Source organism: Corvus hawaiiensis, chromosome Z (genome assembly GCF_020740725.1).
Source record: "Corvus hawaiiensis isolate bCorHaw1 chromosome Z, bCorHaw1.pri.cur, whole genome shotgun sequence".
NCBI lineage: Eukaryota > Metazoa > Chordata > Aves > Passeriformes > Corvidae > Corvus > Corvus hawaiiensis.
The window spans coordinates 67,221,757-67,234,105 of NC_063255.1; the positions used below are offsets into that span (position 1 = coordinate 67,221,757).

General features: G+C 49.8%; 1 protein-coding gene across 3 annotated transcripts in view; it reads right to left on the bottom strand.

Moving 5' to 3' along the window:
• Positions 1-3,196, bottom strand: part of KANK1 (KN motif and ankyrin repeat domains 1) — a 129,404-nt gene extending 126,208 nt beyond the window's left edge. For 2 of the 3 annotated variants that reach the window (XM_048291665.1, XM_048291664.1), the window contains exon 1: positions 3,102-3,196. The gene's annotated coding sequence lies outside the window, so the exon portion shown is untranslated. Of the gene's footprint in view, positions 1-2,879; positions 2,987-3,101 lie in introns of those variants that run through there. The other variant, XM_048291666.1, reaches the window with a different exon arrangement.
• Between the last annotated feature and the right edge of the window lie 9,153 nt (positions 3,197-12,349).

Below are 12,349 nucleotides of genomic sequence, written 5' to 3' on the forward strand. Positions count from 1 at the left end.
GCACCACCAATTATTCAACCATGCAAGCAGATACTATTAAGATACTTAAAATGAATCATTTCCCACTAGACTCAAACACATTATAAACCTCATCATAAATCTCCATCTCTAGTCAAGATGAACTTATTTAATAGCGTTCATACTTTTTTTAATTTCATAAAGGCTTGTGAAATATGGTAATATACAGAAGGCTTATAAAAATAGAATGTGATTTTTAGATATATTTTTAGGTAGTTCAAACAAAAGACCTCTCAAATTCTGTAAAAAATTACAGCTGGCATTTCAAGTCATCCGTAAACTACATTTACTGCACCTTTAAGAGGTTAGCCGGAATCATAACTTTTTGGAAGTAGTTCATTGCTACTTCTTGTTGCAATTCCACATGAACTTCTCCTGATCATTACGACATGAAAACCTAGTCATTAGCTTAACACTTGTCATCTTGACACAACCGACCAAAATTTTAGATAAAATTCCTACATGTGCACATACATACACACAAGCTTTCAAGCCACTTTGCAAGTACTATGTTTCTTCCCTTTCTAAAGTGCAGAGGAGAATTTGGATGGATGAACAGTACAAGCAATGATGCTTGAAACACCTCCTTTGGCCCATTAGTCAATTCCATTAGCTAAATGACTAGGAAAAAGCCCTCCTTCTCCATGACCTACCACTTCAACAGGTGCTGACACCACCAGAGAAAATCTGCAACTCCCCTCAGTTAACAACTACTGTTTCAGCAACTAAAAGCACGATCAGATGCCCATTCCTGACAGCTCTTCACAGCAGCTCTGCATCATTTGCAAAACTGACTCTTCATTTGGACGTTTTCATTTCACTTTCAGCATCTATTATTTAGACATGCAGGGCACTGCAGAAATTGATACAACAAGCTGTACCAGAAGCTTACAAACCTGAGAAAACTGCCAGAGTGAGAAAAAGCAAACAGATGCTGAGGGGGAGCTACTGGACCAACTCATCTCACACTGAAGTCATTTGTGCTACAAGAAATACTTCCACTGCTGGTTCTCCCAAGGAGGCGGGATTTTAAAGACACACTGAACTGCCACATAAAACCAAGTCCACATTCAGTTTTCAATCAGTTTCTCCAGTGCAATTTTAAAGTAAACCCCAATCTTGAAAGAAAGCAGGTGAGCACAAATTTAAGAACTAAGACACTGCGGACTCCTGTAAGGAGTGCTACAGAAGTTGTCACTAAAATACACAATACAATATGAATTTCCTTCTAGTTAGATCACAAGCAATGAAAAGGGACAAACCACGCTGTGATGTCAGACAAATGAAACAGAGTTCAATGTAACAACAAAATTCCATTAAAAACATGGTCAGCAAAGCCACAGATTTTGAGGGACACAAGAGCCTGCATCCATCTACCTTTCAAAGCCCAAGCTGTGCTCTGGCAATTGGGGTTGTGCCGCTGCCCCTGGCACTGGTGTGACCCACACTCAGCACTGTGTGGAATGCTCGTGCAACAAGTTTCCACACTCAATCGCCCTGCACCTCCATGCGCCACAGCTGCACCCTCTCTCAAAACCCACAGAGGAAGGACACAAGCTTTCCTGTCTTATGACAATATCTCATCTCCAGTTGAGGAGGCAGTTTTGGGGTAGAATCCCATTTCACTTGGTCACTAATAGCTGGCAGATGTTCCCAGACAGAAGACAGACAAGACTTCAAAGATGCTGCTTGCAGCATGGATTGGGTGCAGCCCTACTCCTGTCAGCCAGCACCACTGTGTCCTCCTGGCACCCACTCCCTTTGGAAAACTGACTCTGGACTTGAAGGCCCAAGCAGCACTTCTAAGGACTTGAAACACCACCTGAACAAAAATGTCAGGGCTTTCTCTGCACATCATGAACACTTACAAAATTAGCTTGGCCTTTCTAAAACTCACATAAACCCAATCAGCCTCCTCTCACTCTTCTCGTATTTTCCTTTCTTCACAACTGACACCGACACAACCTTTAATAAGACCCAGTCACTCTGACAGAAGGGGTGAAATAAAAGGGTAAGATACAGCCGATATGTTTAATCAGCAAATTGTCATGCTATCTTTTATGGCCTGCCAACATACAAGGTTGTCAACTATGCTACTGAACTGCCAAACAGGCTTTGGCGCTACTTAAATGTTTGAGGGCTTTCATTTAACAAAAAGCACACTGTGCTTGACCTTAACATAGCTACAAGAGAAGTTAAACTCAGCTTGGTCTTACGTGTAACTCGGGGACAAAGCAGTCACAAGAATGTCACTATCATTACTGAGGCTTGTAATTACACCTGAATCACTTTTTACACGTAAATGTGTATCAAGCTATAGGGTCCCACAACGTTGTTCCAGAAAAATTAAGACTGTTTTCAAACACTTCAAGGCGTCTTTAATAGTTTGCGAGTTGGGGGTTTTTGGTTTTTTTGGTTTTTTGAGTTTTTTTTTTGAGATTCGTGAAGAGCAGCCAAAGTTTCATGCACTTTCATGTACTGAGCATCAAAGCCCAAGACCTTCCCCTTGTCCCCTCCCCCTACCCAAAAAAACCTCTCTACTCTTTTGAAGTGCCGGCTTACAAGTTAGTGACGGTCCATTTAAACAAAGCACCGGTGAACACTGCTCTCCCATGTGATCCATTCCACCCCCTCCTCTCCCCTGCCCAGGTGCTTCCCACCCCACCTGGCAGCGCTTCCCTCGGAGCCGGGGGAGCCGCCGGCGGGGTCCCGCGGGCAGAGACGCGCCTCCCTTGCTCCGAGAGCGGGCGGGATGCGGCGATGCATGGAACACGCGCGTCTGTGCCCCGCTTGGCATAATCAAGCATTTTCACTCAAAACGGGGAGGGCTATCAAAAACTCTTCGCAACACGCTCACGTACCGGTCCGCCGGGACCGCCGTCTTCCTGCCAGCGGGGCAGCGCCGTGGCTGACCGTCCGCTCCCCGCTCCCGACAGAGCCAGGAGCTCCCCGGGGGCCGGGGGGAACTGCGCTGTTCCTCTGGACGAGAGGGGCGGCAGTAGCTTCGCTGCCGCTACACTTCCCCCTCGCCCGAGCGCCCATCTCCAGCCCCATCCCGTCCCATCGCATCCCCCGCCGCTCACCTCCGGGCTCCGCGTCCCGCCGAGGAGGTGGTGGTGGGGCTCTCGCGATCCCCGCAAAACTCCAGCCCCCTCCTCCGTCCCGCCCGCCGCGCCGCGATCCGCGGAGCGCGCCGGCCGCCGCTTTGTACCCCCGGCGGCCGCACTGCGGCTGCGCGCTGCCCAAAACCAGCACGGCGCCTCCGGCCCCCGCCCGCCCGGCGCTGCGGCCGCCGGCCCTCGGCATCCCCCGGCCCAGCCCTTCTGCGCCCCGCGGGACGGGGGAGGGCGGGAGCAGCGCACGGCGCAGCGCAGCGCCTACCCCGCGGAGCCCCGGCGGCGCGCTGCAGGGCGAGAGCTGGCGGCGGCAGAGAGGAGTTTTCTTGCCCCCCCCGTTTAAGAGCCTGGGTCGGCGGCTCGCCGGGATGCGGGAGCTCCGTGCCAGGGAGAGTAGGGTTACCGTCGGGGCTGCGCCTGGAAATTCAGCATCCTTGGGAAAATCTGCCTGGGGCTTACCCAAGTGGAGTCCGCGATGTGTGCGGGTTGGAGGGACTGGTTCGAAGCCCACAAAAGGAGCGTCGGCCCCAGCAGGTCCGATAAATGGGGTCAGATCCGATACCTGCCCAAGGCTGGTGCACAGCCCAGTGCCAAGGGATTGGGATTCCCCAGTGGAGGCTGTCGTGCGAAATGCTTTCTTCATGTTGGAGCCTCGGCAGAATGCGCCTTCCGGCTGCACTGGGTTGGATGGGGTCCTCGGCAGGGCTTTCAAAGAGCAAAATGGGCATCAGCTCCCTCTGCGCTGTTCTGTGAACCTCAGCTTAGAAACAAAGTTTTTAGATTTGTGCCTTGATTTTTACTGACCGGAACAGGCGATCTCTAAAGCCTTTTCAGCTGTGAAAGGATACAGTAGTCCCTGCTTTTGTGTGCCTTGAATTTTTTCGCTTACGGGTTTGAATATTCGGAATGGATTGATGAGTGGTTTCTTTCACTCCTCCTACTCTTATCTCAAGCGCTATCTCCATTGCCCCAGGGCTCCAAGGTCTCCAGGAGCAAATGATTCCTCAGCTTTGTGATGATGCCAGGAAGGGTTTCACAGGACAGTCCCTCCCAAGTACAAGTCAGAATCCACAGGCCAGGAATGAGCAAGATGCAGGAGACTCAGCGAAGTCAGGAGTATGATAACACCTGATTTTCTTTTCCAGCTCTTCATGTATAGGACCCTGCGAGGTGATTATTGTGAGTTACATCACAGAGCAAAAGGACACAGCTGAGGTGCACCATTCCTTGCTTTTTTTGGTTTTCCCTGTAATGTGCTATCAAATGCTGGCAACTTCTGATCCTCCCTTCTCATTTCTTTCTTCCTGTGTCATTCCTCTGCTTTTCTTCTGCCTTTCCCTGATTAATTCCCCCAAAGCCCTGCATATTTACAGCTTTTTTTTTCAGACATGATACCTGAAGTTCATGAACAGAGACAAGCGAGGTTTCTCTCAGTGAATATTGATTCCAGATTAGACCAAGGAGGATATTAAGGAAATTTGAAAATCTCTGGGTTTTTTTTTCCCTATGGACCCCACTAAAGTAGTGGTAGACAACAAATGTTAGGGTTTTCTTGTTCTATAGAAAGCTAATAGGCTCAGTGACATTTCCATCTAAGTAATTTCCAGTATTTTTTCTGAAATCTCTGAAGCCATTAAAATGTTTTAAAGATTAAATCACATCAAGTATTTTTCTAAGTAAAGCTGCTATGACGTTGATGTAAACCACCTCTCAAACCACTGAGCTTTTAGTAAAAAAAACACAAACATTTTTTATACATTTTAATTCAAACCCACATATTTTTAGAAATATTGGCTGTCCAAATTTGCAAACACAATTTGCAAAACAAGAGGCCCTGCAGGTCTTTAAGATGCTAATAGTTATTAATCCTGACTGCTAACTTCCCATCCAGAGGCTATTCTTTTATGGCTGAATTACCAGCTCTAGAAAAAATGGGGTACTGATGAAAGAAGTAATTGAGATAACAGTGAGCACCACTTACCTTTTTTTATATTAACAAGCAAAAAGAAAGTGTATTCAGACTAGCAAGCAGCTCCTTACCATCAGCTTATTCATCTGAATAGTTGGGTTAGGACCATGTTGTACCAGAAACTGTGCAAACAGAATGAAAGCACTCAGGCTACAGCAGTGAACAGAGCAAGCAGATAGGACTCTGTCCACTTCTCCCACTTAATCCTTTTTTTCAAGAGCTGCCAGCTCTTGACAGTTAAAACAAATGAAATTAAATAAAGAAGTCAATTGTTGCATTACCTACGTAAGAAGACAGGAGAAGTCTTTCAGCGTGGTCATGCAGTGGATGGGGCTTTTTGCTTTGATGGTGCAATTAAAACCAGCAGGTCTTGGTTCACCCTTCAGCTCCTTGGAGCTTATCTGGCCCTGCAGAGAGCTTGCAGAGTGCACTAACTGGGAGCCTGGGGATCTGCCAAATAGGGCAGAGGGGTGTATAAGGGAGCCCAAACTGAGGAGGGCCAGTGAGCACCTGCCAATCTGCTCCATCTGCCCAGCACATATATATACGGAAGGCTGGGAGAGGGGACGTAGATTCCACCCTGTAGAGCACCAAAGAGAGAAACTTGTCTCTCTCTAAATTAGCCCAGCCAAAGCCTCAAGGACAACGGGGGATGAAGATGTCATTGTGTTGTTACTCTTTCACAGGTGTGATCCATGGGGAGTAGGCTGCTCCTTCCCAGCTGGGTACTGGCACTGGCCTTGTCACCGTCAGAGTTGCCTGTGCAGCTCCCACCATCACCTGGGGCTGTGAGAGTGAGTGTTTGCCTTGCTCAGCCTATGCACCAGCAAGAGACACTGAGGAGAATAGGTGCTTTTGCAGGGCTTTTCTAGCTCCCTGGGGTGTTCTTGATTTCGGATCTGCTCTGCCAGGTAGGAAGTCTGGACTAGTGAACATTTAGGAAAAAAAGCCTCTACCACCCCTAAAATGCCCAAACCCACCTATTTCCATCAAAAAGCCAGATGCCCCATGTCTGTGAGTAGGAAATCATAAGTGGCATGTCTGGTAGTAAGTAAAGGTAATACTTTGAAGAGAGAGAACACATCGTATTTTTTCCATGATCTGGTCCAGATAAACATTGTGGTATGCTTTGACAGAGATTTCAGGGTGCTCACAATACAGATAAACCCTATGCACACATTGAGCATATGTTCAAAACGAGAAGAACTTAAGAGAAATCATCCTGCCCTTCTGCAGTGCATTGAGCAGAAGCTCAGGCAGAGTGAGTTCCCATGGACTCTCAAGCCCCGTCCTTCTGGGTTTTAACATTTCCCATGCCTGAAACCTGTTTTGTGTTGGACATCCCACACAGCTTACTCAGGAGCCACTGGGTCAGCCCCATTAGCATCCTCTGTGCTGCAAGTGCACCTGAGTGTAGGTGATCTGGGGGCTAAACTTAGAGGCAGGTTGCATCAACCCTGTTCCCAGCTGTGGCCCGTGGCCTGTGTGAACATGTGGAAAGAAGGGGGATCAGACATTCCCTCTGCTGCTGTATCTGGCAGAAAGTTTTTGCTTTGCTGCCACTGTAGAGGAGCATGAGAGGCCACAGTTCTCCTAGATGGGTTGCCTTAGGTCGTCCTCAAACTGCAATATATGTCTGTGGCTCCACAGCAAGCAGCTCCTCAGCACACTAAGTCATAAATTGCATGATTTCCCTTCTCCCACCTTTCTCCAACCTCAGAAAATTGGATGCTGTCAGTTCCACAAGGCTCACAGCTCCAGGGAAGCCCCTGAAGCCACAGCAAACTTCATTTGTTTTGTTGTGGTAGTGGAAACAGCCCTGACGTATAAACGAACCTATACAATGAAAATTTTATAAAAGGAATAATTCTGATTTTGCCAAACAAAACAAAAAGTTGAAATGTTCTTTCCATAGGAAATGGTAATGCTTTCCCATGCCTTATTTTGGCTATTCTAGAAATACCACTTACCTGAAAAAACCACATATTTTTTTTACCCCAAAGGATGACTTGGCATGTAGGAAGTGGCATTCAAGCACCTGCCTAAGCATGACCAGAACACAGTGACCCTACCACCCCTGCCCCCCAATTCCTCCCTGCCTTTGTGGTGTGTCACACGGAGAGGGGCTGAACATGGCAGGGCTGTGCTGCTGGAGTATCCCCCCTCTGAGGCCTCAGGTGCACCTCTGCCTCTGAAGGACACTTTGAAGTGCTGACAATTGCCAAGCAGCTGCCAATGCCAAAGCTGGATGAATTAAATAAAACCCTATTTAAAAAATACTGGACCTTTGCTGTCCTGAGTATTCTGCACAGCACAGTGGAAAGCAGGGGTAATGCATTGCACTGGTGGGAATGACCCCACACAGTCGGCATGGCAGCTCAGAGGCAGAGTAATCCTCTCCACTGCAAGCCTGTAAAAGCCCAGCTTTTTCTCTCTTGTGCATCTGCCATTCTGACTTGCTTTTAGGGATGCAGCAGTTTTGGCAGATGCACATTCTGTCTCTCTTTTCCCAGCATGGGACCCCCCTGGCAATTCATACTGCATGGCTGGTTTCTGCAGAGCCCCATCTGCAAAGGAGAGATGTTACACAAACACTAAAGAGGGCAGGCCATTTCTTCTGCCCTGGTTCAGGGCTGACATCAGTGGCAGCAGGGAAGAAATACCATATGCTTGCCTGAGAGTCCAGAATGAAATGAAAGAATGCAGCAGTGCACCTGATTTTCCATTATCAGCATTTCAGTGCTGGAGGGTATGTATTGCTGTTGCTGATTGTCTTGGATCTCACCATTAGGCCTATGGATATTTGAGGCAGAACTGTGTTCTTGATTTGTGCATGAATGCACAGGAATGCAACTCCAGAATTCATTTACTAGATGAAATGCAGCACTTCCCTTTCCCCTTATCTTTGGAGAAACAGTGTCAAAATATGCCCCGCAAGGTTTGAGCAACTCTAATAAGACAGAGGAAAAAGTTGCCACCAAACTTTTATTCCCTGAAGTATTTTAAAGAATGCTTGATTGTAGAGGGATTCCTTGTGGAACAGGGGCATATGATACCCCTGGAAAAATTGGACAACCCAGGGTTGCTGAGGAAAAACCCCTGAACTGGCCCCTGGCTGCAGGCAAGCCTGGAAGACACCTGGCTGCAGGCACCCCTGAAAGTCCTTGGCAAAGCAATACACTGGTCGGCTCCCCCGCGGATTAGAGGCTGTCTAGAGGGACTGGGCGTGAATCTTTGCAAAGTAGATATCAGCTTGTATAGTTAAACAATAAAGCGGAGAACGATGCTCAAATCGTATCGGTGCATGAGTCGCTACTCTGGCCAGCTCTTCAGTACTCGAGCCCCAAAACCTGGCGCCCGAACAGGGACTTGAGTGATTTTTCACTTAAGTGCGGTTTGGTTTTCGCTTAAATGCGTTTCGCTTAGATGCAGCAAGACTCTGAATCATCACAAGGATGGTGAGGAGCCTGGAGGGCTAGAGTGGGAGTGTCCTGGCAAAAAAGTTGAGCGGAGCCAGAGACCAGAGCTCGCACGGCCAAGCAAGCCCCTGCAGGTAAGAAGCTATGGAATACGAGGCTGGCACTCGTCTCCTAGCCAGTATCCTCTCTAAGAGAGGCGAGACTGTAAAAGATCGAGATCTTTATGCCCTTATTACGTGGGCCCGGGAACAGGGTTTTTGAAATGCACTTCGCTTTTGTCCTCGACCAAAGAGTGGTGGGAAGTTGGAAACAGACTGTGGCTGTCCATGATTGAGGGTGGAAAGGAAGGTAAAGAAGCTAAAGCTCTCGGATTAACTTGGAGAGCCGTGACTAACACCCTCGAAGAAATGAAAGCAGAGAGGAAGGTGGCCACGGCGGCCATGGAAGCCCTGGGGGGTGGTGGCCCCGGAAAGGAAAGAGACAGGGGTCTCACGGAGCGGCGGCCGGAGACCAGATCGGAGTCCAGGGTTGCACAATTCTTCGGGCTGACTGCGGGTAGACCTATGAGGGGAACAGCAGCACCCGTCTGCTTGCTGCGGGAGCTGCTGGACCCGGCAGGGAAGGAAGTTATCCCTCCAAAGTCTGAGGGAGAAATGGTTGCAAAGGTGGAAGCTCAGGCTCTTGACCCTGGGGGCAGGGCGCAGGCGAGCAGAGGAGAAATGAGCAGTCCTATCTCCCGGCCGAAAACGGCAGTGCATCACCCCCCTCTGCCGGACAGCGGATCATTGTCTGACTGCGAAGCAGCCTCTACAGCTTTGTCACCCGCAGAGCCAGAGCCAGCCAGGGCTGCTGGGGGTCAGCCCCAAGAGGAGGAGAAGCACCGAGAGATGATGCATGAATTAATGAAGAAGCTTGCTGAATTGTCTACGTGTCAGGACACGCTGGAGTCTAAGGCTTGCGAAACCACCATCAGCACTGTGGCATCCCGTGGACCCACCAGTCAAGACGGCCACCAGAGCTCCTACGTTCCTGTCAGGAGAACCGGGCACAGTGCCTATGGCCCTTCCATTCCTGCAAGAGGAGGTGCAGCCATCGCCTCCATCAGCCCCGATGGTGAGGACTAACCCATTGTGAAGGAGATGGAATGGAGTTGTCTGTAATGCAATCATTGAAGGAGATTGGCAAGCCGTAGATGCCCTGGCCTGCCCTGTACTGATACAAGGGGACACTGCAAAGTGGGAACCCCATGACTGGAAGCTCTTGCAGCAAGGAAAGCAAACGGTCACCATGCATGGCTTACGGTCCGAAGCTACACGGAGCATCCTGCAGTTTATCTTTACAGCAGATGTCCTGTATCCTAATGATTGCATCAGCATCACACAATTGTTGTTAACCCCTTCATAGTTCCTGCTCTAGGAGCAAACGTGGAAGCGGCTAGCACAAGAAGAAGCTAGCAAACACCACGGTGATACGCAAGACCCACTGTATGCGATCCAAGCTGACACGCTAACCGAGAGCGGGGCTTTTGGAGCGACAGTGATGCAACTGACCATGCCCACAATCATTCATCAGTTGTCACAGACTCTTGCCCATAAAGCCTTGTTGTCAGTACCTGAAAAGAAGTCTCCTCTGTATGCAGCAGTCCAGCAGGGGCTGTCAGAGCCATATGGTCAGTTCATTGACCGTCTGTCAGCAGCCTTGAAGGACGCAACTGAGCTCTCCAAAGAGCTCCAAGAGAAAATGTTCCAGACCCTTGCCTTTGAAAATGCTAATAGGCAAACTAAGACGATTCTTGCTACACTGCCCCAGGGAGCAGGAGTGGATGAGATGCTCGTGCGTGCTAGCCGTGAAGAGCAGTTATCTCAAAACAGTTGCATTTACTGCAACGCTGCAGAATGTCTTGCAAAAACAGGGACAAGTCATCACCACAGCACTGACCGGAGGGGCGCAAAGAAAAAAGGGGGCAAAGGACGCTGGCCCACCTCCTGGTCCCCAGACAGGCAGAGTACCCTGTTTCCAATGCGGTGAAGAGGGGCACCTGAGGCGTACTTGCTGGAAAACAGCGTGGTGCCACAACTGCAATTCTGGCACCCATGCCACCATAGCATGCCGCCATGCGGGAAATGGCCAGTGCAGCATGGTGAGGCCACACATCAGGACACAAGTGAGCGCCCCAAAGAGCCACAAGTCGAGTGCAACCCCGATGGTTTCCTTCACCGGAACCAGCCAGCCACCTGAGGGAGCCTCGGAGTGGACGTGGCAACCTCAATAGAAGTCACACTGATGAACCACCAGGTCACCCTGATCCTGACCACAGCCAAGGGCCCCCTGTCATCAGACAGCCCTTGTCTGGGTGGCCTACTCGTGGGGCGGTCATCAACCAGCCGGCAGGGAGTAATAGTGCTCCCTGGAGTCATCGATGCCGACTACACCAGCGAAATTAAGATCATGGCCTACGCACTGCAACCACCCGTGACTATCCTGCAGGGCAGTCCCATTGCCCAAATTGTCCCCATTCCCCTAATGACCAACGGGGGGACCAGCAACAACAACGTCCGCTGAGACCACACTTTTGGATCCTCTGGGTTTGACGTGTTTTGGACATTGAACCTGGCCCAGAGACCTCAGTGGCAAGTGATCCTGCGAAGGGGGGCAGAAGCCATCAAAATACAGCCGCTTTTCGACACAGAGGCCGACGTTACCATAATTAACCAAGCGGTATGGCCACCTGGTTGGTGACTGGAAAAACCAGCAGCCATGCTGGTAGGGGTGGGGGGAACACAAATACCCCAAGTAAGTGCAACCCCAATTACCCTAGAGTTTGAGGACAATCAAACCATTGTGTGTCGCCCCTATGTTATGGAGCTGCCTCAGACCCTGCAAGGCCTGATCGGACGTGACATCCTTGCGCAGCTAGGCCTTGTGCTCACCACAGACCAGCATTTATGCTGATGGCCGCTGCCGATCAGCCGCCCATATGGGCTCTCACCTGGTTAACAGATGACTCTGTCTGGGTCGAGCAGTGGCCAGTAACAGACAAAAGGCTGAAGATAGTAGAACAGCTTGTTGCAGAACAGCTAGCGGCAGGACACATCAAGCCTTCGGTCAGCCCATGGCACACCCCCATCTTTGTGATCCCACAGAGGTCAGGAAAATGGCGCCTCCTTCATGACCTTCGCCAAGTGAATGCGCGCATGCAAACTATGGGGGCGCTGCAACCTGGGCTACTAGCTCCTACAATGGTCCCAGCGGGATGGCAAATCACTGTAATTGACTTAAAAGACTGCTTTTTCACAATGCCACTGCATCCAAAGGACACAGAACGTTTTGCCTTTACAGTGCCCACAAAGAATCACAGTGAGCCTACTAAGCTCTACAAGTGGGTTGTCCTGCCCCAGGGGATGAAAAATTCCCCCACCCTGTGTCAGCTATATGTTGACTGGGCACTACGTCTGATTCAACGACACTATGCAGAAGCACTCATCTACCATTACATGGATGACATCCTGCTAAAGAGTTCCCAGATAAAGAGATGCAATGGGTCAGAGAGCAACTGTGTGAGACTGGATTAGAGATCGCCCCCAAGAAGATCCAGCAGACTGCACCTGGGCTGGCTCATATCAGAATCGCAAGTTAGGCCCCAAAAGATGGAGCTAAACACAGAAATCTCCATGCTCCATGATGCGCAATGGCTGCTAGGAGATCTGCAGAGTCACGGGAATCATGAACGCCGACCTCACCCCCTTCCTGCCATGGCTGCATGGGACGAACGCTGCCGAGCCTCGAGAATGCTCCCCAGACCAAGCAGCAGCTCTCGCCAAGGTCGC